The sequence below is a fragment of the Salvia miltiorrhiza genome, chromosome 3 (genome assembly GCF_028751815.1).
Source record: "Salvia miltiorrhiza cultivar Shanhuang (shh) chromosome 3, IMPLAD_Smil_shh, whole genome shotgun sequence".
NCBI classification, from domain to species: domain Eukaryota; kingdom Viridiplantae; phylum Streptophyta; class Magnoliopsida; order Lamiales; family Lamiaceae; genus Salvia; species Salvia miltiorrhiza.
In genome coordinates this window covers 20,618,463-20,623,226 of record NC_080389.1, presented here as the reverse complement: position 1 = coordinate 20,623,226, position 4,764 = coordinate 20,618,463, and the positions used below count along the sequence as shown (strand labels likewise).

Below are 4,764 nucleotides of genomic sequence, written 5' to 3'. Positions count from 1 at the left end.
CTTTATGTCCAACATGTCAGAAAAATCACTATGGTGAATGTAAGATAGGCTCCAACGACTGCTTTAGGTGCAAGCAACCAGGGCATTTCGCCAGAGACTGCCCAAACAATAACGGGAACATGAGAATTCCACAACCTCAGAACCTTGCCCCTCAAAGGCCGAATCAGGTACTAATTGGTAATGAGCGGCCAAATCAGAGACAGCCTGCACGTGCTAGAGCTTATGCTCTTAACCAACAACAAGCAGCTGAAGCACCTGAATATTTAGAAGGTACGATCGTCATAAATTGACGTATCTGTTTTAACATCAAGAGCTTCATACTTTTGTCTCTACATGCATGTGAAATGTTAATATTAAAGCTTATGGTGGTGGAAGCTTTCAAGATGATATATATATAAAATGATAAGCAAGCATGACAAGTTAGTCCTATTTGGGATTTAAGAAATGAGAAGAGATTGAAGGGGATATTCGATCGAAAGATCGAACTTTATGGGGCAAGCGGATTTATTATGCCTTTAATGAATCACTATGAACGACGAGAAAAGTACGTGCAGACTAGAAGTCAAGTTTATTAGCCAAGGTATTTAAATTTCGAGGACGAAATTTTTTAAGGGGGGAGGGTTGTAATACCCCGATTTTTGCTTAATAGGATTTCACGAGAATACTTGAACTTAGAATAAGTAGATTCTCGTCCGGATAAATTATTATATTTCTTTTCGAAAAAGTATTCCTTTTAATACTCCCTCCGTCCCAATAAAAGTGACCACTTTTTTTTGGGCACGGAGATTAAGAAGGGGATTGTTATGTTTTAATTGAGTGTGACCCACCAAAATTAGTGAGTAATTTTTAGAAAGTGGCCTACAATTGTTGACCAAATTAGTGAGTAATTTTGACATTTTTAAAAAGTGGCCTACAATTGTTGACCAAATTAGTGAGTAATTGTTGACTTAATTAAAGTAAACTTTTGTCATTTTTAGAAAGTAGCCACTTTTAATGGGACACCCAAAAAGGAAATGTGGCCACTTTTATTGGGACGGAGGGAGTAATAGATTTTATCAAATTATTTGAAGGCAATGTGCTTATATTTTCTATCTCAATAAATTATTTTGATGTTGGACTTTGTAAACAATTTGCAAAGGGTCTCTTATTTTAAGAAGCCCACTTTTCCATTAAGTGGACCGAACATATGTATATATCTGTTTTTACATGAGTTTTTAATCTTTTACTTGGGGCAGTAAAATTGACACATTACATGGTTATCAATTATTTTAATGCATGATAGGGGGTACTTCCACGTCCCCACTCTTCTCCTATAAGAGTCCTCAGCAGATACTCAAGAGCTACACCAAGCCAAACTCCAGATTTTCTTCACAAAATTCCCTACAGCCTCATCACAATTTCATTTACATCTACAAATCTATTGCCCTCAAAAGAGTCAAAACAACTCAAAATCCCAGCTTCTTACCAAGAGTAGCAGGCGACGGTTCGTAGCTCAAAATCACATCCCTGCAAAATTTACTTCATAACAGAACTCCTCATCAAGGTTCGCCCCCAGTACACTTCTTCTCAACAAACACTCATACACCACAACATAAAAGCATAATAACCATTCTTTATTTACAATCAAACAGGACATTCGTATACATCTAAAAGATGATTAGCATACATGAATAAAGATCGTATCTTATATATTTGTTGTACATATGGTTGTTACAGAAATTGCATATGAAAAGGAAAACAAGTTTACAGAATGCCTATGGATTAATTGAGCCTTACATGTATTTTCTTTAACCTTGCGCTATGTGTTGTTGATGTGGGAGTCGAGTCGAGTCGAGGCGAGTCAGGGCAGGGGGGAGCAGAGGCAGCGGTGCTGCTGTGGTCACCGCGGCGGCGCGGTTACTGCTGTTGTCGCCGGCGTGGCTGTCATCGCGGGTAGAAGGAGAGAAGGAGGGGAGGCGGGATAGAGTCGGCGGCGGCGGTATTTCGAGCTGCTGGCCGAAATTCAGAGGGGAGAAAGAGGTTTAGGGAGAATCGGAGATGGTGGTGATGAATCGCGGCGGCAGTTGCCTATTGGCGCCGTCCGTTCGTCGATCGAAAGAAAAGATGGCTGAGCGACGCTACTGCTGTGCTGCGACGGCAAGGCGATGCTCCGACTGCCTCTCCCTTGAAATCGAAGAAGGAAAGGGTTAGGGATTTTGGGAGCTTATTACATTTGGGTTCTGTGGAATCGGAGAGGGAAGGGGGAGATGAGGCTGAGAGGGTGAGTAGGAGGTGGTTGGCGGCGGCGGTGGTCCTTCGCCGTTGACCGTCCAACCGAGAAAAAGAGATGGGAAGGGTAGATTTGCAGATTCAGGGATTAAAGAATATGGGGATTTGAGAGAGAGAGAGAGAAGCAAGATGGGGAGAACGGAGAGGGGGAAAAGTGAGGCGCGACGGCGACATCGCTGTTGTCGCCGGCGATAAGGGGGGGTTTGACTTATGGAATTTTGGGCTTGTTTGTTTATTATTTTGGGCCTATATTTTTAATTCAAGTTGGGCTTGATTTAATTAAAGAGTTGGGCTGAATTACATTCTTTAACTCAGGCTTTACTTAAATTATTTAGTCGAGTCCAGTTGATTATTTTTAATAATGCAATAAAAGTATTTTGATAAATTTGATTTTTTTTATGATATCCATTTGAGTTTTGAAAATCCGGGCGCAGAATATTAAGATTTAGCAGCTTTGTAGAATCGTTAGCTCATGCGATATTTTGATACCTATTAAGATTAGATTATCTTATAGGTCCACTTGAGAGAAGGAATTAGCTTTGCTTTTACAAGAAGAGAATTGTACATCTTTTATCTACAAGCTTGTTCTATCGAGGTGGGTTTTTATTTTCCAATGTATGTTTTGAGTTATTAAGCTCTACTTGTTTTATGCAAATGCAAATGAATGTCCATGTTAAAATGTTTTTATCTCTCTATTGTTTAAAGTGCTCCTATGTTCTCTAACGATCGGGTCTTAGCCGGCGTAGCGATTGGATCGCTCTGGTTAGGATTGTGTACACACAAGGGGGTATTGTGGGCTGCTCCCACTTGCCTCAGACTGTCAGACTTGGGCTGCTCCCATTTCTGAAACATGCATGGTAGTGGACCTCTGTGGGCTGCTCCCACATGTTCACATTATAGGTGAAGCACCAGTAGAGAGAAGACCGAAAATGGATCCACAATTTATTTTAAGTATGCATGGAATGCTTTCTAATATTTCTATGTTATATTGTTCATAGCATGGATTATTCTTTTAAATGGATTTTCAAATGTTTTCAAATGGCTAAACCCACTGAGTATATTAGTACTCAGCCCTGCAATTGTTTTCAAAACCTTTTGCAGGTTGAGCGGCAGGTGGTGACGTGCGAGGTTGAAGGAGGATGTTGCTGTAGTTTCATATAATAATTTCTGCTGCCATAATATTCACTAAGGTGGATATCTTTTGAGATTGACTCTTTAAATATTCTTAGCCTAATTATTATGAACTCTTTTGGCAATCGCATTTCTAGCAACTGAACCTCGCATATATGTATGTCTAGTATGAAGTGTTATCTTGTTGTCTCAGACCTCCGAACTTTTGATCCTGGTTGGGAGAATTTCTATTTTAATTGCCGTATTTATTATCCTTCAATTGCGACATTCCTTTAATATGAATGTGTTACCCAAATCTAAGAACATATCAACTATTATATTCAAGCAAAGTCTAGAAATCCCATTAAGTAGCACATTTCCTTTTCTCCCGGGAGCCGGGCTGTTACAGGTGGTATCAGAGCCGAACCTCTCCCAGTACGGTGTGGTTCGGGGACGAACCAAGCGGAAGCTGGTGGGCCTGTGACGCCCGGGGACGAAGTGCGGAGTGATCGCCGGTGCAAAAGAGGCACGGACAAGGAGCGGCTCCGGTTAAGACTTCCAAGCGGAGGGGCGCAGGGATGAACCGAAACACACCCGAACGAGAGGGATTCCAAGAATATGCAGGTATGGGACTGCATATTCGAGGAGAGCTTAAGTGATTTGATAGGTGCTACTCATATCAACAAGATGCATCTTCTTTTCTGGTGCCTATACGAAAGAAACTCCAAGGTTAAGCGTGCTTGGCTTGGAGCAATTTCGGGATGGGTGACCCCCTGGGAAGTTTCTCAGGGAGCGTGCGAGTGAGGACAAAACACGCTAGAAAATACTCGTGTTGGTCTGTGGGGACAGCCGTCAAGTCTGGAGCCGGGCTGTTACAGTTTTAGTGTAAGGTAACATGGAAAGGGAAACTCGGCAGGGTGAAGGACGATTCACCATATCCTTGCATTAAATATATGCATTGTCCTTTGCATTAAATGCGGCGTGTACTGGAAGCATTCAAGTTGTCCTTTGTTAACACTGAGTGTGTTATACATTACTCCAGCTTCAGTCCGTATCTGCTCTATCAATCCGAGATTTCTGAATGAAACATTCCTTTCGGTGGCATTGAATGCTCTTGACTGATCAGGTGTACTGAAGTGTTTCCCTAACACTTATACAACAGTGCAGTTCCTTCATTAAATTCAGCATTTAATTCAGGTGGACTTCAATCTTTAGAATGGTGTACAGTGTAGCTTCAGTCCTTCATCTTTCAATCTTCAAGACTTCAGTTCTTCGGTCTTCAGTTCTTCGGTCCTTCGATATTCAGCCATTAAGACTTCAGTGTTTTGGTCTTCAGTCCTTCGGTCTTCAGTCTATACTAGAAAGAAATGAACTCCAACATATGAG

At 41.4% G+C, this 4,764-nt stretch overlaps 1 long non-coding RNA gene across 2 annotated transcripts; it reads left to right on the top strand.

Moving 5' to 3' along the window:
- The first annotated feature begins 1,290 nt into the window (after positions 1-1,290).
- On the top strand, positions 1,291-4,078 carry LOC131018070 (uncharacterized). Of its 2 annotated transcripts, XR_009100010.1 has the most exons (3): positions 1,291-1,543; positions 2,783-2,863; positions 3,370-4,078. It is a non-coding gene; the product is annotated as an uncharacterized LOC131018070 (long non-coding RNA). The 2 variants fall into 2 exon arrangements; XR_009100009.1 differs by having other exon boundaries at positions 2,783-4,078.
- Positions 4,079-4,764: the final 686 nt, after the last annotated feature.